General features: G+C 37.5%; 1 long non-coding RNA gene across 3 annotated transcripts in view; it reads left to right on the top strand.

Moving 5' to 3' along the window:
* Nucleotides 1–24,672, top strand: part of LOC143666623 (uncharacterized) — a 102,442-nt gene that overhangs the window by 50,727 nt on the left and 27,043 nt on the right. The window contains exons 2-3 of one of the 3 annotated variants that reach the window (XR_013167701.1): nucleotides 6,818–6,886; nucleotides 7,219–7,292. This is a non-coding gene — a long non-coding RNA (uncharacterized LOC143666623). Of the gene's footprint in view, nucleotides 1–6,817; nucleotides 6,887–7,193; nucleotides 7,293–24,672 lie in introns of all 3 variants that reach the window. The other 2 variants (XR_013167700.1, XR_013167699.1) reach the window with 2 other exon arrangements.

The following is a 24,672-nucleotide window of genomic DNA, read 5'->3' as shown; positions in this document are numbered from 1 at the left end:
GGAATTACATTACTGGCTGGGGTTTGACCCTGACTATGAGGGGGAAATAGGACTGCAAGTACACAATGGAGGTAAAGAAGAGTTCCCCTGGACTACAGGAGATCCCATAGGGTGTCTTTTAGTACTGCCATGCCCTGTGATTATAATCAATGGAAAACTGCAACAGCCCAATACAGGTAGGACTAATAATGGCTTCAAGAATGAAGGTTTGGGTCACCTCATCAGGCAAAGAATCTCGGCCAGCTGAAGTGCTTGCTGAGGGTAAAGGGAACATGGAATGGGTAGTGGAAGAAGGTGGTGATAAATATGAACTACAACCATGTGATCAGTTACAGAAACGAGGACTGTAATGCTGTTTTGTTCATGTTATACTGTTTAAGTTGTAAGATATCAAGTTTAAGAATGAACTTTACCCAAGGACTTGCACCCTAATCTGTGGAGATTTAATGTGTTTCCAGTTATATGGCAGGACAGTTAAGTATTAATAGGTGAGGGAAAAAAATGTGTTTTTTACTGTTTTCTATTTAGAAATTAAGTATGGTTTAAGGCGATGGATATAGCTGCCAAGTTGACAAAGGGTAGACTGTCATGTCAGGTTCATGTGTCAACTTGGCCAGGCTGTGGTACCCCTTTGTCTGGTTGGGCAAGTGCTGGCCTGTCTGTTGCTATGAGGACATTTCATAGAATTAAATCATGAGCATATCAGCTGCATCCACAGCTGATTCCATTTGTAATCAGCCAAGGGAAGTGTCTTCTGCAATGAGTGATGTTTAATCTAATCAATGGAAGGCTTTTAAGGAGAATTCAGAAGAGAAAGTCTCTCTTCCTGCTTTAGCCAATGAGCCTTTTTTGTGGAGTTCATCCAGACTCTCCATCGGAGTCGTCAGCTTCACAGCCTGCCTTATGGATTTTGGACTCTACATTCCCACTGTTATGGAGATACTTCTATAAATTTTATATTTGTGGATATATCCTGTTGATTCTGTTTCTCTAGAGAACCCTAAGTAATACATCTCTCATGACAAGTCCACTCTAACATTCCAATATCTCTAAGCCTCCAAATCCCCATATCTACGTTATACCAGGGCAATTCTGGCATTTTGACCTCAGGTAATTTCAGCTGCCTTTTGATCCCTGTTTCAGCCAACCATCCATAAGAACTGTTAACTCCCTTTCTAACCCCTCAAGCTACAACATTGAATGCAGAATCTCTGCTTAGTAGATATTTATTTATTACTAATAAATAATAATAATATTTATTTATTTATATCAATAAATTCAGCTTGATCCAACTTTATATTCCTTTCACTATTATCCCACAATGTTAATACCCATTCCAACACATATTCCTCTGATTTCTATCTATATAGATTGGAAAACTCATGCAGTTCTTATGGAGTGCAGCATACCTCCTCTTGGGTTACACTTTCTATATCACCTTTTGGGGTCTGTATTAGTTAGGGTTCTCTAGAGAAACAGAATCAACAGGGAACACTCACAAACATAAAATTTATAAAAGTGTCTCACATGACTGTGGGAATGCAGAGTCCAAAGTCTGCAGGGCAGGCTGTGAAGCCAACAATTCCGATGGAGGGTCTGGATGAACCAGGAGAGCCTTCCAGGCCGAAGCAGGGAGAGAAGACTGTCTCTTCTGAATCCTCTTTAAAAGGCTCCCAGTGATTAGATTAAGCAAACACTCCCCCTGGCTGATTACAGATGGAATCAGCTGTGGATGCAGCCGACATGATGATGATTTAATTCTACAAAATGTCCTCATCGCAACAGACAGGCCAGCACTTGCCCAACCAGACAAACAGGTACCACCACTTGACCAAGTTGACACCTGAACCTGACCATGACAGGGTCTATTGGGACTTTAGTCTAATTATAGGTCTTGAAGAAAAGAGGGTTGGTAAGGACAGGTCATGAAATGAAATACAAGTGCATATCAAGCCAATTACCTCAGGGCATTCTGTTGCAGTTTCATCTCATGAAACAGGGTTAATCACTCTAGACAGAGGTGGGAGGGCTTTTTCCCCAAGGTAGTTGGTTAGGGTGAGCAGGAACTGAAGGGTTAATCTTATTAGGTGGAGGTTGGATGGCAGACTCCTCATGGGAGACTGAGGCCAGAAGCTGTTTTCTCAATGCAGGCTGGAGGTTAGGAAGCTCTTTCTTCAGAACAGTCCATTACAGGCCTATCTAACAAAGCTCAGCAGATTCCAGGGATCCTGTCTCCCCATTGCCATCATTATCAAGCCATATATCACCAGCCTACATTTCAGGATCGCATTCTTTACCAATAAAAGCCCTTACTTTAACAGAAGACACCCTGCAAGGTTGAGATTTTCATTTACATTGTAAATCTGCTACTCGCCAATGAGGCTTTGTGTCTGGCTTTCAGAGATCTCTAGTCTTTGAGCACAGGAAATAAAGTTTTCTTCCAGGACACACTTGGAGACTTTTACATTATTCATACAGCACTTAATATAAAAATTTGAAGCCTTCAGCTCATCCCTGTCCCTCATCACAGTATTCACCGTATCTAACAACAGCCAACCAACATCATTATACCTCTTAGTTCCACTAAACTCCATAAAGGTGTTAAGAACATTCTCACCATGATATGAACAGTGAATAAAAAAGTATTTGCAAAGTCCCCTTGGGGGAATGGTGAGTAAGGGAGAAAATTCAACTTCCCCAAGTTGAATTCTTGATATTCTCACAAGCACTGGGACAATCAAAACAATAGGCTGAGCCCGCAATCTTGGGGTTTGTTCATGTGAAACTTAACCCCACAAAGGATAGGTCAAGCCTACTTAAAATTAGGCCTAAGAATCACCCCCAAGAGAACCTCTTTTGTTGCTCAGATGTGGCCTCTCTTTCCAGCCAACACAACAAGCAAACTCACTGCCCTCCCTCTGACTACATGGGACATGACTCCCAGGGGTGTGGACCTTCCTGGCAACATGGGACAGAAATCCGGGAATGAGCTGAGACTCAGCATCAAGAGATTGAGAAAACCTTCTCGACCAAAAGGGGGAAGAGTGAAATGAGACAAAATAAAGTGTCAATTGGCTGAGAGATTCCAAACGGAGTCAAGAGATTATCTTGGAGGTTATTCTTATGCATTAAATAGATATCACCTTGTTAGTGAAGATATAGTGGAGAGGCTGGAGGGAACTGCCTGAAAATGTAGAGCTGTGTTCCAGTAGTCATGTTTCTTGAAGATGATTGTGTAATGATATAGCTTTCACAATGTGACTGTGTATTGTGAAAAGCTTGTGTCAGATGCTCCTTTTAACTACCTTTTCAACAGATGAGAAAAACATATGGAATAAAAATAAATAATAGGGGGAACAAATGTTAAAATAAATTTAGTAGATTGAAATGCTAGTGATCAATGAAAGTGAGGGGTAAGGGGTATGGTATGTATGAAATTTTGTCTGTTTTCTTTTTATTTCTTTTTCTTAATTGATGAAAATGTTCTAAGAAATGATCATGATGATGAATATGCAACTATGTGATGATATTGTGAATTACTGATTATATATGTAGAACAGAATTATTATAAGTTAAGAATGTTTGTATTTGTTTGTTGTTATATTTTTAAAAAAATTTTTAAAAATTAACAAAAAAAGGAAAAAAAAGAACATTCTCACCCAGAGCCTTGCCTCATAGAAGCATACAATTATCAGAATCTAATAGTGATATTTTAAGTATCTCTTTTGACAACTCACTCCATGAACTGTTACTGTCATTTTGATTATTGGAAATAGAGTCATTAGTGCCTCTGAGACTAGTCATAGTAGAAAACCAATTGTAAAAACCCATTTTTAAGATTCTGTTTCTCAAGAACCACTCCCAGTACCAAGCTGTGTTAGGATTCTCTGGAGAAACAGAACCAACCCATGCAACTGTGGGAATGGAAGTGTCTGAAATCCATAGGGCAGACTCAGAAGCTGGCAGCTCTGATGAAGGGTCTGGACAGAATCCACAGGAGAGGCTTGCTGGCTGAAGAAGCAGTCAAAGAGTCTGTCTTCTCCCTTAAAAACATTCATCTGATTGAAATATCTTGTTGTGGGAGACATGCCTTACTTGATCACAGATGTAATTAGCCAAGATGCAATCAACTTGCTTACTGGTATAATACATCAGTTTTCCATTTTATCAACCAGCTATGAAATATCCTTGTAGCAATGGTCAGTCCAGTGCTTGCCTGACTAGATAACTTGGCATAATATTTTGCCAAGTTGTCACCAGAATCGAAACATCACAGATCCTTAGACCATCCTGTCAAGATTACACCTTCCTTGGTAACACTTGGTATCCTTGATGACATGACTTTGTCTTAGCTTTGCTTCCTCCTTCACTCTCCCTATTCCCTCCCTCTGCTCCCCAGATATACCTCCTGTGCTGGTTTCAAGTAATATATATCTCCTAGAAAAGCCATGCTTTAATCAAAATACCATTTTGTAAAGGCAGAATAATCCCTATTCAATACTGTATGTTTGAAACTGTAATCAGATCATCTCCCTGGAGATGTGATTTAATCAAGAGTGGTTGTTAAGATGGATTAGGTGATGACATGTCTCCACCCATTTGGGTGGGTCTTGATAAGTTTCTGGAGTCCTATAAAAGAAGAAACATTTTGGAGAATGAGAGATTCGGAGGGAGCAGAGAATGCAGCAGCACCACAAAGCAGAGAATCCACAAGCCAGCGACCTTTGGAGATGAAGAAGGAAAATGCCTTCCAGGGAGCTTCATGAAACAGGAAGCCAGGAGAGAAAGCTAGCAGGTGATGCCGTGTTCACCATGTGCCCTTCCAGATGAGAGAAGAAGCCTTGACTGTGTATGCCATGTGCCTTCACACCTGAGAGAGAAACCTGGAACTTCATCGGCCTTCTTGAACCAAGGTCTCTTTCCCTGGATTGATGCCTTTGATTGGACATTTCCATAGACTTGTTTTAATTGGGACATTTTGTCGACCTTAGAACTGTAAACTAGCAACTTATTAAATTCCCCTTTTTAAAAGCCATTCCATTTCTGGTATATTGCATTCTGGCAGCTAGCAAACTAGAACACCTACCCTAATAAACCGCCTGGTAGGAAGTCCCAGGCCCAGGGCCTACTCTCACTGGGGAAGTCACAGAGAGACCCAGGCCAAGACAATAGTTTCCCACTCTGGGTGCCTGCAGCCCTCGGTGCCCTCTTCATCACACCCTTGTCACACTTTCCTCTACCTCCATGCTTCATGCCTGTCCCTCCAAAATGAAAGTGAGCTTCTTGAGGGCAGGAACTAGGTCTGATTTCCTCTCTGCCCCAGTGCCCAGCAATGACCTGACTGAGGATATGATCAGTACAGGTTCAAGGGTTCAGTGAATGAATGAAAATGAATGATGCATGATGACTAGTTTTCTTTTCATACTACTAGATTGCTCACTCTGAGCTCAGTTTTCTCATATGTCAAATGAGTATGAACATTTTGGGTCATCCTGAACACTGCAAAATCCAAGGCTCTCAGAGTTCCAGACAATAAGCAGTAGGTGGGTGTTGCATCTGTTATATAATATCTGAAGTGGTTTTGTCATGAGTGGTGGCATATCACAATTTATAATTCCTTTGGCCTACAAGTCAGGGTATTATACAATTCTGGGAAATTTTTTTCTTAGGGATGGGAATGAGATCTGCACAATTTCAAATACTATACTTAATATGAGGTCTCAAAGTTTTATGCTGTCTTACTCCAAATCTTCCAAATTCATGGGCGCATAACATGCATTGGTCCTTCCTGATTAGGGTGGAATGGGTTGGTCAAGACCTGGTGGGATGATGGAAATCCCAGTCTGTGGGGCTGGGCCCAGCACACAGTAGACACTTTATAATTGGTTGGTCCCTCATCTGAGCCCCCTTGGAGAAGCCTGATGGACCCCATTTCTCAGTTCTCAGCTTTGCCTTCTTGGTTGGATTGGTGGAAAAATCTGCTCCAGTGCCAGTAAGATGCTGCAAGCAGATGGTAGAACCACAGGAAAGTGGAAGACCTTTGGAAGGCCCTGTAAGCCAAAGATATCCTCTTTAACTTTTTCCTTCATGGATGGGTAAAGAGGAGACATACAGCAGATAGGCAGTGGGTATAACTGGGTGCATCCATATGAAAGTTTCAAGCAGAAGGCCCAGTGGCAATAATCTGAAAAGCAAATGAAGTTCAGTCCTTAATATCAAAGTGAATACGAACATAAATTGAAAATCATGAAGATTTAAGTTTTACAGAAAATCGCATGCATTCATGGGAGTATACATCTGTCAAAACTCATCAAATCTTACCCTTGAACTAGAATTCATTTGTTATATATAAAACTCACCTCATCAAGCTTGATTTAAAAATATAAAAGTAATATTACAAAATGTGAGAGATGTCTTTTAAACCTTTGGATGTGTGTGGGGGGTTGGCGGGCTGGGCAGTCTTTCAAACCATGTCTCAAAATCGAAAACCATATATTACCTTGATTGAAAAACTTGACTATCAAAATTTTGATAGCATCTTCTATATGGCATCAAACACCATAGGAGAAATCAAAAGAAAAGTGCCAACTGTGAAATCATACTCACAGTCAAACAACTGATCTCCCAAATACACAAACAGTTCGAAACTGAGAAGAAAAATACGAACAACACATTAGGAAAATGGGCAAAGTTTAAGTATACACTGTCATGGGAAAAGACAAGTGACTCTTAAACATATGCAAAAATGATCAAATTTCCTGACCACAAGAGAAATACAAATGAAAAGTACACAGAAATATAATTTTTATCCTCTTAGGTAAGCAAAATGTCAAAGTTTGCAAGCACTTCAGAAGGCTGATGGGAGACATGAACTCATACATGACAGGTGAGCATGAAAATATAGATAGGTACAATTCTTAAGAGAGGCAAATTAGCAAATTACACACACATATATCCTTTGACCTAGCAATTTCACTTAAATAAATGTGTGCATTAGTGTACAGATATGCACAGGAGTATACAATTTTTATTTACCTCTTTGTGCACTAAAAACACTACAAGGACACACATAAGGAACTAAGAACACAGGTCTCAGGGAATTAGAAATGTGGGGATTTCCTTTCATTGATATTTGGTTTGTTTTGCTTTTTAAAATGTGGTGTAATTTTGCTTTTATAAATGCTTTATCTCAGCATTTGCACCCATTTATAGTCTCAGGTGTTGAGATGACTTATATGCAACTGTAACCACACAGAAGAAGAATCACTGGACAAAGACAAAGTCATTGGAATGTAAGTCTATTTGGCCAGGAACCCTTCTGTCCTGCCACTTCTGTATTCCTTATTCGTATCTAGAATATATTCCACAATCCTCCATACCCACCCAACTCCCAGCAAGGCATGGCTGCTCATTAAATACTTATTTGAAAGGATCAAGTTTCCTTATGTCCAATTTAAAATACAATGTATTATATCCTAATGGAAATATTGTATACCTTCATTTTAACAGTCATAACTTGCTTATTATTTACCAAATATGAACTGGACATCTACATATAATTATCATTTACATTAGCATGCTTTTCACTTATCTATTTTATAAGAAACAATTCAATCCTATTTTCAGTTAGCTCACCCAGTGTTACCTAGATCTGGTGTATCATGAAGATTGAGAATTTAAATCCTAAATCTGGATGGTTCCAAGTACTTATCTGTTATTGTTATTATTATTATTATTTTTTTGTTGTCCTCTGGAATTAACAAAAATAAATTTAAAACTCCAAAAATCCACAACATTTGCCTTTGTAATGTTCCACATTATAATGGTTAATATCTTGTTCCAACTTGTCTAAGGTATGTTACTCAGTTGTTTGGTCAAGCAAGCACTGGTCTGATTGTTATTGTGAAAGTATTTATTTCATACATGGATACGCATCTGAAGACATTTGATTCCACATATGTTTGATTACATCTATAAACCACAAAGAAATTGCCCTCAGCAATGAGAATAGTCTCCTTATCCAATCACTGACCACAAGAGAAATACAAATAAAGGGACATTTTTATTTTTTTATGAAATGTAAAAGGAAAATTCTGATGTCTACTTCAACCAGCCTATTTCTCCACAAGAATTTAACCTCACCTTCATGGAAGTTTCTGAATTGTGGCCTGCCCCTGGAATTTGACTTGCCAAGCCCCATAATCACTTGAACCAATTTCTATAATTATATCATTAGTATATATGTATATATATAATATATATCCTCCTTATGTTAAAAAACAACTGGGGACAGAAGAAGGTATCTGGAGGCTTGGAGATTGGGGGGAGTGCCCAGTAGCACCTAGGAAAATGCAGGATGAAGACATGGAGAAGCTGCAATAGGAGATCATGAGCAACCCCCTTCATCCCTGGTTCATGGTACCATCTCTTATTCTTGGAGAAGAAAGCTTTGGGGGTTTCTGGTCATTGGTGGACTGGAAGCCACATACTGAGAGAACTGTGGAGATCAATTTTCCCTAGAACAGAGCAGGACATTGTCTAGAACTGTACCAGCTTTTGGATAGAAAATTTGGATTGCAGGTCCAAACTTTTCAACCCACTAAAGTTGGTGCAGTTATGCTATTGGAGTTGACGGCTAAGAACAGACTGCTTTTTGAGGGCTAAGAAGAACAGCTGGTAGGTGAGGAATGCACACCATCATAAGATGTCTAAAAGGCTTTTGGGCAAAGAGGGACATATGCTGGGCAGGTCAGGAAAGCACACCCTGGAGAAGAATTAAAGGCTTTGGAGTATCTTTACTTGACTCCTCACTCAGGCCCTGGGGAACTGGTGTGTGCTTCCTTTGTGGGTCCCCAGCCTAGCCCTGGTTGGGCAATTCTGACAAATTAAATGTCAAAGAAGAACATTCATATAAACCCAATCAACAACAAAATATTTGATGAAACAGTTCAACCTTCAGAGTAAACTCACCAAGGTAATCTAATGCCAAGGCATCAGCAAATATTGATAAGCCATACCAAGAAGCAGGAATATATGTCCCAGTCAAAGCAACGAATCAAAAAGTCAGAGGAGGTATAGAGTCTGGAACAGTTAGTCAAAGATGTTCAAACAAATATCCTAAACCAATTCAAGGACATTGCTAAAGAGATGAAAGATATTAAAAAGGCACTAGGAGAGCATAAAGAAGAATTTGAAAGCAACAAAGAAAAATAACAAAACCTAGGGCACTCAAAGGACAATGGATGAAATTAAACATACCAGAGGCATACAACAGCATATTTGAAGAGGTATAAGAAAGGATCAGTGAGCTAGAAGACAAAGTATATGAATTAGAAAAGACAAAACAACAGATAGAGAAAAGAGTGGGGAAATTTGAGTAGGGTTTCAGGTCACTGTTTGATATTACAAAGCATACAAATATTCACATCATGGGTGTCCCAAAAGGACAAGAGAAGGGGCAGAAGGAATATTTGAGGTGATAAAAGCCAAAAGTTCCCAATTCTAGTGAAAGATATAAATATCCATTTTCAAGAAGCAAACATACTCCAAAATGAATAAATCTGAATAGGCCTACTCCAAGACACATGATAATCAGAATACCAAATGCCAGAGATAGAGAGAATTCTGAAAGGAGTAAGAGAAAAGTGATTCATTACATACAAGGGATGCCTGATAAAACTAAGTTCCATTTCTTTCATCAGAAACCATGGAGAAAAGAAATGAGTGATATGATATATTTAAGATACTAATAGAGAAAAACTCCAGCCAATAATTTTCTATCTAGCAAATAGATTTTGTCCTTCAAAATGAGGGAGTTTAAGATATTCACTGATAAGCAGAAGCTGAGAGAGTTCATTAACAAGAGACTGATACTAAAGGGGGTCCAGAAGGAAGAAAAGAAAAGATAGGAGAGAGAGATTTGGAGGAGAGAGTAGAAATGAAGAGTATCAGTAAAGGTAATGAAAAAGGTAAAAGAGAGAAACAAAAATAAGATGTAAAAAAAGGATAAAATGGTTGAAGTAAGTACTTCGATTACAGTAATACATTGATTGTTAATGGATGAAAATCCCCAATCAAATGATATAGACTGGGATAATGTATGAAAAATATGTGAGCCACCTAAATGCTATCTACAAAAGACTCAACAACACAGGATACAAATACATTGACAGTGAAAGACTGGAAAAAGATGCTCCATGCTAACAGCATTACAAAAGCTGGAGTAGCTGTATCAATATTGGGCAAATAGACTTTAAATACAAAGCTTTTATAATGACAAATAAGGACACTGTATATTAATAAAAGAGGTTATCCAACAATAAGAAATAATAATTGTAAATGTGCTGGTTTGAAAGGATTATGTAACCTAGAAAAGCCAGGTTTTAATCCTAATCAATCTTCTTGGAGTAACTGTTTCTCTTAATCCCCATTCAATAATGTAGGGTGGGGACTTGATTAGGTTATCTCCATGGAGATATGACTCACCCAATTGTGGGTATGAGCTTTTGAAAAGAGGGATATGTGACTTCACCCATTCCAGGTGGGTCTTGATTAGTTTACTGGAATCCTTTAAAAGAGGAAACATTTTGGAGATGCTTGAGTACAGCACAGCCACGAAGCAGAGAGCCCACACTGCCAGAGACCTTTGGAGATGAAGAAGGAATATGCCCCCAAGGGAGCTTCATGAAGCAAGAGGCCTGGAGAGGAAGCTAGCAGACATTGCCATGTTCATCATGTGCCTTTCCAGTTGAGAGAGAAACCCTGAACTTTAATGGCCTTTCTTGGGTGAGGTAACCTCTTGTTGGTGTCTTTATTGGACATTTTTTGCACTTGCTTTAACTGGGACATTTTCAAGGCCTTAGAACTGTAAACTTGCAACTCAAATTCCCCCCTTTAAAAGTCATCCATTTCTGTTATATTGCATTCCAGCAGCTAGCAAACTAGAAAAGTAAATATATATGCACATATCCAGGGTACCCCAAAATATTTGAAGAAAACACTAGCAAAACTGAAGGGAGAAATAGACATATATCTATAATAACACTGTGAGGCTTCAATACACGACTCACATCAATAGGTAGGCCATCTAGACAGAAGATCAATAAGAAAACAGAGAACTTGAATAATTTGATAAATTAAATAGATCTAACAGTCATATACAGAATAATGCACCCCAAAACAGCAGGATATAATACATTCTTCTCAAGTGCTCGTGTGGAACTATTCTCTAGGATAGACAACAAGCTGGTACACAAAAACAAGTCAATAAATTGTTAAAAAATTGAAATTGTACCAAGCACTTTCTCTCATCACAATGGACTGAAGCCTGAAATCAACAACAGGCAGAGAGCTGGACATTAAACAACACACTGTTAAACAATCAGTGGGTCAAAAGAGAAATTGTGAGAGAAATCAGTAAATACCTTGAGAAGAATGAAAACAAGAACAAACATATCAAAACTTTTGGTATACAGCAAAGGCAGTTGCTGAAATGGAAGTTGATACCAATAAATGCCTACATTATGGGTAAAATGTAGGAAAAAGAGCTAAAATGAAATACCTAACCACATACCTGGGGAAACTAGGAAAAAGAAAAGCAAACGGATTCCAAAGCAAGTAGTAGGAAAGAAATAATAAAGGTTGGAGTAGAAATCAATGAAATTGAGAACAACAACAAAAAGAGTCAACAAACCCCAGAGTTGATTCTTTGAGGAGATCAATAAAATTAACAATTCTTTGGTAGACTGACAAAGGAAAAAGGAGAGAAGATGCAAATAAAATCAGAAATGGAGGAGGGGCATTACTACTGAACAAATAGAAACAAAAATTCAGAAGATGATCCTAGGAACAATTGTATGCCAAAAAACTAGGCAAGTTTTTTGAACTTGAACTGAAATGGATAATGTCCTAAAAACACATGAACAACCTACAGTGGCTTGAGAAGAAACCGAAGACCTCAATAAGTCAATCACAACTAAAGAGGTTGAAACAGTTATCAAAAACCTCCAAACAGAAAATCCCAGGACCAGATGGCTTCATAGTTTAATTCTACCAATCATTCCTCATTAAGGAGACTTAATACCAATCCTGCTCAAAATCTTCCAAAAATTAAATAGGAGGGAATGCTATCTAACTCATTCTATGGAGCCAACATATCCTTAATACCAAAGGCAAATAAAGATACTACAGGAAAGGAAAATTACAGACTAGTCACTCTAATAATATATATGAAAAAATCCTCAACAAATACTTGCAAATTGAATCCACAGCACATTAAAGTATTGTGCAACATGAACAAATGTGTTTTATTTTAGTTTTGTTCAACACAAAACAGTTAATTGTTACATTAATAACAATTAATTAACATTAACACATCAAGTGAAGAGAAACACATGATCATCCAATTGATACAGAAAATGTATTTTACAAAATCCAGCATCCCTTCTTGATAAAAAAAAAATTTGAAAGATAAGAGTAGAGGGAAACTTTCTTAAAAAGATAAGGGGCATAAATGAAAAACCCATAGCTAAAATCATACTCAATGGTGAAAGACTAATTATTCCCATTCAGATGAGGAACAAGACAAGGGGATGCTCACCATCACCACTGTTATTCAACATTGTGCTAGAAGTTCTAGCTAGTGAAAAATTCATCAAGAGAAAGAAATAAAAGACATCCAAATCAGAATGGGAAAATCTGGAAATGAAACTTTCACTCTTTGCAGATGATATAATCTTATACTAGAAAGTCCTGAAAACGTATAACAAAGCTACTAGACCTAATGACCAAGTTCAGGAAAGTGGCAGGATACAATAATTATATCCAAAGTCAGTAAAGTTTATATATACTATTAATGAGAAATCTTAGGAGGATATCAGTAAAAAAGTTCATTTACAATAACAACTAAAAGAATCATATATCTAGGAATCAACTTATCCAAGGATATAAAGGACTTGTATTCAGAAAACGACAAAGCATTCCTAAAATAAATCAAAGAAGACCTAAATAAATGAAAGGACGCTCTATGTTCATAGTTGGAAGACTTAATTTTGTTAAGATGTCAATTCTATGTAAATTGATTTACAGATTTAATGCAATCCAAATAAAAATTCCAACAGCCTACTTTGCACAATTGGAAAAGTCAATTATAAAATTTATTTGGAAGGTTAAGGGGCCCAATAGCCAAAAATACCTTGAAAAAGAAAAATAAAGTTGGAGGACTCTCATTTCCTGGCCTTAAAACATCTTACAAATCTACAGTGGTAAAATCAGCAAGGTATTGGCAGATAGATAGACATAATGATCAATGGAATCAAATTGAGAGTTCAGAGTAGACCCTGACATCAACTGCCAGAGATATTTGATAAGATTGCCAAGTCCACTCATCTGGGATAGAGCATTCTCTTTAACAAATGAAGCTAGGAGAAATGGATATCCATATTCAAAAGATTGAAAGAGGATACCTTCTCACACCTGATACAAAAATTCATTCAAGATGGACCAAAGGCCTAAATTTAAAAGCCAGAACCATAAAAATCCTAGAATAAAATCTAGAGAAGCATCTGCAAGGTCTTGTGGTATGAGGTGGTTTCTTAGACCTTATATCCAAAGAAGAAACAGCAAAAGGAAAAATAGATAAATGGTACTTCCTCAAAAGTGAATAATTTTGTGCTTCAAAGGATATTTTCGATAGGGTTTGAAGGCAGCCTATGTGAAAATATATTTGGAAATCACATATCCAATAAGACTTTAATATCAGTTAAAGATATCCAACAATTCAATGATAAAAAGACAAACAACCCAATACATAAAACCTCACTAACTATTATGGAAATGCAAATTAAACTACAGTGAAAGATCATTTCACACCTGTTAAGATGGCTCCTATTTAAAAAAAAAAAAAACAGAAAACTACAAGTTTTCAAGAGGATGTAAAGAAACACAAACACTTACTCACTGTTGGTGGGAATGTAGAATGGTACAACCACTCTGTAAGACAGCTTGGTGCTTCCTCAGGAAGCTGAACATAGAATGCCATACTACCTGGCAATTCTACTGCAAGATATGGACCAAGAACTGAAGGCAGGGACTCAAACAGATATGTCATACCAATGTCCATAGCAGCATTATTCAAAATTTACAAGAGATGGAAATAACCCAGGTTATTCATTAACTGATGAATAGAGAATATGTGGTATATACATGGGTTGGAATATTATCAGCTGCAAGAATAAATAAAGTCATAACAACAACAGGGATGAAACTCAAGGACATCATGTTGAGTGAAATAAGTCAGAAGCAACAGGACAAATATTGTAACTTCATTAATATGAACTAAATATAACTAGCAATCTCATAGTATGAATATCTAGGTCAACAGAAGATAAAATGAGGGCTGAAAATGTGGGGCTGATGTTAAATTTGTACAGACTCCATAATAGTGTTGATTACAAATGTTTCTAAATGGTAGGGGTGATGATAGCACATTACAATAAATGTAACTAACAGCCATGATATGTGGGTGTGATTTTGGTTGAAAGGGCAAGTTTAGGGTTCTGAACATTACTACAACCCAGTTATAAAATGGGCAAAAGATATGAATAGATATTTTTCCAAAGAGGAAATACAAATCACTAAAAAGCACATGAAAAGATGTTCATCTTCATTAGCTATTACAGAAATGTAAATCAAAACCAAAATGAGCCCTTAGGCCAGCCACCTCCATCCATTGTACATTTTGAGTATGTACCTATTAAGTTTTTATTTTTTAAATTTTTAAAAATTTTCTATGCTGTATGGTAGGGTCACATTTCATTATTTTTCCATGTGAGTATCCCATTATTGCAGAACTATTTATTGAATTTTTTGTTTGTTTTTCTTGTTTTTGTTTTGTTTCGGGAAGTGCATGGACCGGGAATCAAACCCAGGTCTCCTGCATGGCAGGTGAGAATTCTACCACTGAACTACCCTTGTACTCGCCATTCACTTTTGATAGGGAAGTAGAATGGTGCAACCCACCTGGGAGGGCAGTGTGGTGGTTTCAAGGAGACTAAGTTTAGGGTTGCCATATGATCCTCCCACCCCATTATTAGGTGTATACTTGGAAAAATTGAAAGCAGGGACCCGAATGGTCATTTGCACACTGGTGTTGATGGTGGTATTATTCACAATTTGCAATGGATGGAGGTGGCCTAAGGGTACATTGGCTTATGAATGGAAGGAAAAACTGTGGTGCATATGAACAATGGAATACTGAGCAGCTGCAAGAAGGAATGAAGTTGTGAGGCATGCAAATAAGTGAATGAAATTGGAGGGCTTTATGCTGAGTGAAATTAGCTAGAAACAACAAGACAACTTTTATAATGCCTGACTAATATGGGTTAACTATAATGTGCAAACTCTGAGAGCTGAATCTGAAGGCATAGGTTGTCAGGGGAAGGCTTACTGTAAAGGTTCCTTGGTTGTAAACTCTTACTGCAGTCACATCTGTTCTTGCGTTGTAACTGTTATTTCTGAATTCTGAAATGCTGAGCTCAGTGCTAGAGTTCTGCAGCTATGGAAGTCACCATTGCCCCGTACAGCAACTGTTAAAAAAGCTGTAAAAGAAATCAGACTTCAATTAGAGGTATGAATGAAGCAGATCTGATTAGGAGTAAGGTAAATCAGACTAAAGGGTAAAGGATGATACTGACTGTTTGAAAACTTCAACTTCTGTGTGAGAACAAAGAAAGTAATATTTATTTGGGGCAAAATTTATATATTCTGTCGCACTCTATGCAATTTAACTTGTTTGGTCAGTTTATTTGAATACCATAATTACATGGAACATTGAATACAGAGTGAGATCTTGTTGATTTGTACAGGTTAATGTGATGCCCCAATATATCCCAGAATAATTTGGGCAGAGATTTAAAAAAATATTTGTGAAGCTCCCTTAAGATACTAGGGGAAAATGTGGAAATATTAAGCTTCCCCACCCAGGGAATTCCTGATATTCTTGCAAGCATTGGGGACTGCCAATTTCATAGGCCAGGCCCTTGATCTTATGGCTTGCCCTTATGAAATTTATTCCTGCAAAGGAGAGGGCAAGCTTACTTATAATGTTGCCTAAGAGTCATCCCCAGAGACCCTCTTTTGTTGCTCAGATGTGGCCTCTCTCTCTAAGCCAACTCAGTGGATGAACTCAGTGCCCTACCCCTGCTACATGGAATATGACCCCCAGTGGTGTAAATCTCCTTGACAACATGGGACATGATCCACAGGGATGAGCCTGGACCCAGCATCGCATGATTGATAATGCCTTCTTGACCAAAATGGGGAACAGAAATGAAACAAAGTTTAAGTGGCTAAGAGGTTTCAAATAGAGTTGAAAGGTCATTCTGGAGGCTATTTTTTATGCAGTATATAGATAGCCCTTTTTTACATTTTAGTGCATTAGAATAGCTGGGAGGAAATACCTGAAATTGTTGTATGATATTCCAGTAGCCTTGATTCGTGAAGATGATTGTATGACTATATAGTTTTTATGGTGTGACAGTGTGGTTGTGAAAACCTTGTGGCTGACACACACTTTATCCAGTATATGGACAGATAAATTTAAAAAATGGCAAAAAACAAATAATAGGGGTAATAAAGGTATGGGATATTTTGGGTGTTCTTTTTAATTTTAATTTTTATTATTATTATATGCACTTTTTTGAGTATGGAAATGTTCCAAAGCTGATTGTGGTGATGAATGCACAACTATATTATGACACAGTGAACCATTGATTGCACACTTTGGATGATTATTTGGTATGTGAAAATATCTGAATAAAATCGCATTTAAAAAACCCACAATGCAACAGCACCTCACACTTACAAGAATGGCCACTATTAAACAGACAGGAAACTACAAATGTTGGAGAGGGTGTGGAGATATCAGAACACTTATTCACGACTGCCGGGAATATAGAATGCGACAGCCACTGTGGAAGACAGTTTAGCTTTTCCTCAGAAAACTAAATACTGAGTTGCCCTATCATCTATCCATTCTGCTACTCAGTATATGCCCAGAAAATCTGAAAGAAGGGACGCCACCAGACATTTGCTCACTGATGTTCATGGTGGCATTATTCACAATTGCCCAAAGATGGAAAAATTCAAGATTCTGTTGACAGATGAATAGATAAACAAAATGTGGTATACATGTGTAATGGAATATTATGCTGCTGTAAGAAGGAATGAGGTCCTGAAGCATGTGACAACATGGATCAAACTTGAGGATATAATGCTGAGAGAAATAAGGCAGACACGAAAGGATAAATATTGTTTTTCACTAATATGAGCCACCTAGCAAATGTAAACTCAGAGTCTTAAAAGGTAGTATTTAGGGACTTAGAGATAGGCAGAAGCTAGAAAAGTGGGAGTGGTCACCTAATATGTATGGAATAATTAATGAGGTTGAATTAAAATGTTTAGGAATGGATAGAGATGATAGTTCATTATGGGAATTATAAGTAATAGTACCATACTGTAGGTGAATTTGTTTGAAAGGGTTATTTAAAGTCATGTACATTACCAATTAATACATATATAAATTAGTTCTTGCATGAAGTACTCAAATGTATGACAGTTGTATAAAGAGTTAATAATAGAGTAGAATATGGGTGAAAATTACCTATTGCATGCTATGGACTAAATTTAACAGTAATACCTTATATACTCTTTTGTGAACAGTAATGTGTTTACCCCACCAATACAAGGGATAAGTAATTGAGGGGATAGGGTTTATGGGGTGTATTAGTTAGGGTTCTCTAGAGAAACAGAATCAACAGGGAACTCTCGCAAATATAATATTTATAAAATATCTCACGTGACCGTGGGAACACAGAATCCAAAATCCACAGGGCAGGCTGTAAAGCCGATGATTCCGATGGAGGGTCTGGACAAACTTCACAGGAGAGACTCACCAGCTGAGACAGGAAGAGCCTGTCTCTTCTGAATCCTCCTTAAAAGGCTTCCAGTGATCAGATTAAGCATTACTCATTGCAGAAGACACTCCTTTGGCTGACTACAAATGTAATCAGCTGTGGATGTAGCTGACATGATCATGATTTAATTCTATGAAATGTTCTTTTCGCAACAGACAGGCCAGCACTTGCCCAACCAGACAAACAGGTACCACCACTTGGCCAAGTTGACACATGAACCTAACCATGACATGGGGTGTTTTGGGTTTTATATTTGTGTTTGTGTCTGTTATTGTTCTCTTTGGAGCAATGAAAAGTGCCTAAAATTGAGTGTGATGATGATTGCACAACTAAGTGAGGATACTGTGGCACACTGATTATATACTTTAGATGGAAAATATGGTATGTGAATGAATCTCAATATAATCTGAAGAGTAAAAAAATTGAAATGAAAGCCAAGAATAATATAAGAGAAAACTTAAAACCAAATAAGTATTCTTTTCTTCAGCCTAACCCTCTCTAATATCTGGGTGGCATCCGGATTCTCTGTCATGTGTGGGACACATGCTCAACTCCTTTAGAACAGTGGGGTGGCAATCAGGCTCCCCAATCTCAGGGAATGTGCTCCACCTTCTCTGAGGCCTGGAGCACCAGGACTCTTCCTGAACATCGAGGTTGTAGGCCTGCCTCTGCTTCTGGGGCAAACTCGCCCCCTCCACCTGCACCAGTGGGTCTGCTATCCTGGCCTGAGGTTTTTTGGCTCCAGACTTTAGCTTCCATGGTTCTGCCTCTGAAGTTATGTTTATATGGGTTTTGCAAAAAAAAGAAAGGTTGACTTGGCATGTAGCATACAGGGTCCAAGCCATCAGACAATAACACTTTGCACAAATCCTTTCTGGATAACTCCCTTTCCAATCCTGGCTTGTCCTGTAATAACTGTCTGGTTCCATAGTCCATTAAATCCTCATCTGGGACACCATTCTCTGGGGTCTCACTTTTTGGAAGCCCAGAATTTTCCAGCTTATCAACCTCTGGTTTCCCTGTACCCAGAAGTTCAGTTTCAGACTATCCTCCCCATTGCATTTTACTATAAACTGCAAGGAGACCCCAGGCCATACCATCCATATCCAGTTTGGAAATTGCCCCAGCCAAGTATCCACATAATCATATTCAAATTCTCCCTTCCATTCAGCACCAGGACTCAGTTTTACTGAACTTCCTGTACTTTCAGTCTGCAACAGAAGTATTTTTAGAGTTCGTATTTCTACCAGAAGTCTCTTCAAAGCAGTCTAGTCTTTCCCTGTGAAGCTCTTCACAGTTCTTCCAGAATCCACCCCCGCCTTGTCCATTTAAAAAGCCATTCCAACATGTTTGGCATTTTCAAACAGTCCACTTCAGGCATCAAAATCTGTTTTGGTTTTCTATTGGTTGCTGGAATGCAATACACCAGAGTTGGACCAGCTTTTATAAAGGGGATTTATTTAGTTACAAATTTACAATTCCTTGGAAGAAAGGAAGATGGGTGCCTTTGGGTTTCTCTGTCACATGTGAAGGTACACAGCAATGTCCTCTGGCCCTCTCTCCTGGCTTCAGGGTTCAACCAGCTTTCTTGGGGGCATTTCCTTTTGACATTTCCAAACATCTGGGTCTGTGTCAACTCTGAGCCTTGAGATGACTTGTACTGGGCTGTCCTGAGCTGCTGCTCTCTCTTCTGACTCTTCCTTTTAAGCCTCCAGCTAACTAAATTAAACATCACTCATTGCGGACGGCACACCCCTTAGCTGACCACAGATGTAATCAACCATAGATAAAATTCACATGCTGATTATTTATGTCCACAGCAACAGAACAACTGGGCACCATCCCCTGGCCAAGCTGACACTTGAACGTAACTACTACAGCCCATTTATCCATGGTTTTTGAAAACAGCACTCTTCCCCTAGATATGAATTCTAGAGCAATAGGAGATAGTTCTGTTGCTTGAAGCCTTTTGGCTTGCAAGTCACCAAACTAACTTGAGCTAGCTTATACAGAAAGGGAGTTTGTTCTAAGGATACAAGGATATCTTAATGCACCAGTAAAGAATTTCTTATTGGCCAAGCTTGGGTTAACACTGGCTGGAGCAGGCAGGTGATGTTTGTACCAAATGACTTCCAATGACCCTTTGCTTGAATGAGAGGGTCACTGCTCAACACATGTTTTTTACATGGCTGAGTGGTAGGGAAGATCCAGATCAATTTTACTATTAGCAAATCACTATTAGCAAAACCAATAGTGCATATCCTATTTGTTCTTTTTCCCTTTCCAAAAAGGGTCAGCAATTATTTTGAGTCAATTTGTCTTTATGAGAACTCCCCATTTATTAAATCCATTTGTTACCAAAAATAGACGGTCTCAATTGTAAATCTTGAATCAGATAGATAAATTGATAGATGTGTGTGCATATAAGCCATTTCTTGTGCCCAATATTATAGAGAAGTAAGCATAAAGCATCAGTTTCTCAACCTCAACACTGTTGACATTTTGGGCCTGATAATTATTTGTTTGGGGTAGGGTGGAAAATTACAGGATGTTTAGCAGCAACCCTGGCCTCTGCAGTATCATTTGTTTGGGGTGGGGTGGAAAATTACAGGATGTTTAGCAGCAACCCTGGCCTCTGCAGTATCACTCCCCCTCCCACCCCATCAATGTAAACAGCAAAATAACTCTACACATGTCCAAATGTCCTCTGACATTAAATTTTAGATCAACTGAAGACAAAGGACATCTTTTAAACATTTAGAAAACAAAAAAGCAAAGCATAATATATCAAAATTGTATTGTATATACTCAAGAATTTTTCATTTCTGCCTCTGATATCCTTGGGAACAATGGTAAAAAAAATTACTTCCCTTTTTATTTTGCTGGAACACAATAGTGGTGATATGCAAGTGTCTCATTCAGTATAATTCCTATTTGGGACATAATTTTCATATTTTTAGCAGAAGAATGCCACAGAGAGGAGGCCCTTACTTTCCCCCAAATTCCTCAGAGGGCAAATGTATTTGAGTGAAATTGTCAATCAATAAATTATGTTCTGTTTTATTGGCATGATATCAGAAATTAGCTCTACCTGTCTTTCTAATTGGTCTTTGGTTGGTAGGGACTACCTTGGCTTTATCTTTGCCTATTAGCTTTCAATCTAACGGTAGCCAACATCTATATTCATCAATTTTACAAATATATATTCAACACCCAAGTATCACACCCTGTGCTATACATTCATGATATGTGGTCAGCAAATAAATACTCCTTGGCTTCAAGGAACTTAAATCTAGTTAGAGAAACAGATGTTGCCTAAGGAATCACAAAGAAATGTAAATTTACAAATGCATTAAGCCCTTAAAGGAGATTACATGATGCTATGTGGTTTTATAGTGGGAAGCATTTGCCTCTTTATCTGAGAAAGTGATAATTGAGCTGAGATCTCAGAATCACTAAGCAGGGGAGACTGTTTTGAAGGCAGAGAGAAAAGTATGATAAAATGCCCCATGTCAAGAGCAGCAGTTGGGCTAACTCTTAGGATTGTAGCTCAGCAGTCCACTCTCATTTGTAGGAGGGTGGTGGTAGCTTAGATGAAGAAACTTGAAGTATAGATAGTGGTAAAACAGTCAAAGTAGGAGTCCTGAAATGAAAGGAAAATAGTCTGGGAATCACTGTAATACAAATATTTGCTCCTTTTCCTTCTTTATATTCAAATTACTATATTTATCAGTCTTTTTGTAAGGCAAGACACAAAGGTATAAAAATCTAAGGTTAGCTGATGATAAGTTTCAGAAAAAGTAATATATTACTTAACAAGAGCACTAGAAAAATTTTCCCTACTGAATGATTTATTTAACCAAAATTGAACTTCTATATCAGAGAGGATATAAGGCCTCAGAACTGCATTTAGCTATCTGATCTATATCCCTAATTTATTAAAACACTATGTTAGAAAAACATACGTTATGTTATAGAACATGTTAAGGAGGCAGAATGTCACAGTAGAAAGAATATAGGTTTAAAGTAGTATGGATTTGACTTATTTCCCAACATTTATGAAGCTTCTGTTCCACTAGCAGGTCACCCATTTCAGCCAAACTCAGACACAAGAGCCAGAAGAGTAATTCATTCTCAGGTCAATCAAGCCATACTAATTCAGAGGTAGTGCGTTAAGCCCCTAACTACTGCCTGTTTCTACTTTTCCAAAAGTACTCTATCACTATGTTCACCATAATTAATAGCCCTTGCGCCTTGTTAGTTCAGCCAAATCAAGCTACGGGAGTTCTTCTTAAGATGGTAGGAGTTGACACCGGGTTGGTGGACTAGATGTGGCCTGTAAGAAGCCTCAGCCATGCCACACTGAGCCTGTAATTACACTCAGATTTGATGCGATTTCTCACAATTGACAAAGTTTAGGCTTCTTTTCCTTTTTGTGCAGCTGATTAAAAGTCACTTAGCATTCTATTTTTATTTGTTGCAATGAAGCTTATTAACTCATAAAGTGGGAGAAGGCTAGCTACCTTTAATGAGATTAATTTTTAAATGTGTTTGTATTTGAAGTTGTTTGGTTTTGCTGACAGAATTTCACCCCTTAGAACCTGAAATCACATGGAGCAAATGTTTATTCCAAGCTTTGTCATTTACGCTGTAATTTTGGGCAACTATCTTACATTCTCAGAACTTCACTTTCCTTATCTATAAATTGGAAGCAATAATTTATTTTTTAATAATTTATTTTTTAAAGCTTTCTTAGAGCTGTTGTAAGGATTATATTAGACCATATAAAGCACTGACCACAAGACAGCATGCAGGAAGAGTAGGGTCTTAGTAAATGGCAGTAATATTTGCCCATTAACCTTCCAGTAAACAGCAGGTATGCTGGGACACTTGGTGTAGGTGCTGTCAGGTGAAAATTGACCTGTAAGATAACTAGATTGTAAAGAAGAAGAAAATAATTTATAAATTGCCCAGCAGTAAAATTTTACATCTTCTTACTTAGAATTTAGCTTGTTTTCTGTAATCTTAGTCTTTTTATTTTATAAAGTTCAGCCAATGTCTGATTATTCAGAGCTTGCTTATCTACTTATGGGCTATTTAGCCCCCTAGCTTCTTACTGTACAATAGGTAAAACATTGAGAAGGGAAATGGCCACTACAGAAATGGAATCATTTTTGTGTCCCGTATGTTTGGTATATGCTAAATAGAAAATAAATCAATTTAATCATTTCAGTGTCTCCAGTTATAAAAGTCTTGGGTAAGACCAAGGGCAAATGATACTCTGTGAGCTCTGTTACTTTATTTTGTACTGTCACTATCCCTAGCCTTTTCACAACTGAGTTTTGACTAAGGCAGATAAAAACCATATGTAATGGATACCACTGAGTAGAACACACGTTGATTCTTATTCAGGCTAACATCAAGCATGACTCTAATTAGTAGTATAAAACTAAATCCAAAATACTTAAATATATATTATATGCCCTAAGGAAGATGCAAAAGAGGAAAAGGAGTCATGATTCTAGTTTTCAAGGAGTTTACAAGCCTGTAAAATCAGACTTTAACTTACATGTTAACAGCTTTAGAGAAACATTAAAGGGGGAGGTATAGAACCACATATATACACACTACCATTTATATTTAAAAGAGAAAAAAGTATACACATACATACACATCTATAATGGATTATGCATAGACCAAGTGGATACATAATAATGATAATCTCTGGGAAGAGTGCTAAGAAGGAATGGAGGGATCAGGGTTGGAGGAAGGTTTACTTTTCACTCTATACCCTTTAGTACAGTCTCACTTTTCTTAAATACCTTGTTCATGTACTACTTCTTAAAAAAATCAAAATGTTTTGATGTAAGGGAAAAGAAAAATGCTTCAACATCCTTTCTGAACTCAAATTCGAATATCTAAGATGATTGTTTTACATGGAGGCTATAATATGGTGAAATGATAATTATACTGATTTGATGAAAAGAGGACTCAAAATCAAGGCTATCAGATTGTAGTCCAGCCTCTGCCACTAGCTAGGTATGTGATCTTACGCAGGTCACTTAGTATTTTTTGGGGGGAGTGGGGAGGATTCAGCTAATTGGCCACTTGAATTTCTTAAAGTCAATGGTCAATCATTAGCAGCTGACCAAGATTCATATTTATTAGCGATTAAAAACATTTATGAGATTGGAAACTGGTTAAATTATGATACATTTACTCAGTGAAATCTGTGTTTTCATAAAAATAAGAAAGCTCTTGACTTTCCAAGATTATAAGGTCCCTGGACTACATCATTAAGTGATAAAAGGAAAGTGCTGAACAATATGTAAAAAAACCAACACTGGGCTATGTAAACACTATTACAATATATGTGTGCATACATATGAATATATAAATATGTATTTTATGTGTGTGAGTTTGTGTGTATTTGTATATGGATTTGTAAGAAACTAATAACATTTAATATTATCTGTCAAGAGAATTGTGCTGGGGATCAGATGGTTTTAGAGAGACATCATTATCAAATTTTTATGCTTTTTGAATTTTGTAATATGGAAATATAGCACCTAGACAAAGGATTAAATTTTAGAAAATTTGTCCATTCTGTAAAAACATTTCTTTTAAAACCTGGGAAAATAAACCAGCAAGGTTTAGTGTTTTAAAAATATATAAACCTCTACATTCATTAAGAAAATGA

This window comes from Tamandua tetradactyla, chromosome 23, assembly GCF_023851605.1.
Source record: "Tamandua tetradactyla isolate mTamTet1 chromosome 23, mTamTet1.pri, whole genome shotgun sequence".
In the NCBI taxonomy this organism is placed as follows: domain Eukaryota; kingdom Metazoa; phylum Chordata; class Mammalia; order Pilosa; family Myrmecophagidae; genus Tamandua; species Tamandua tetradactyla.
Note: the sequence above shows the minus strand (reverse complement) of the source record. Positions and strands in the feature narration are given on the sequence as shown.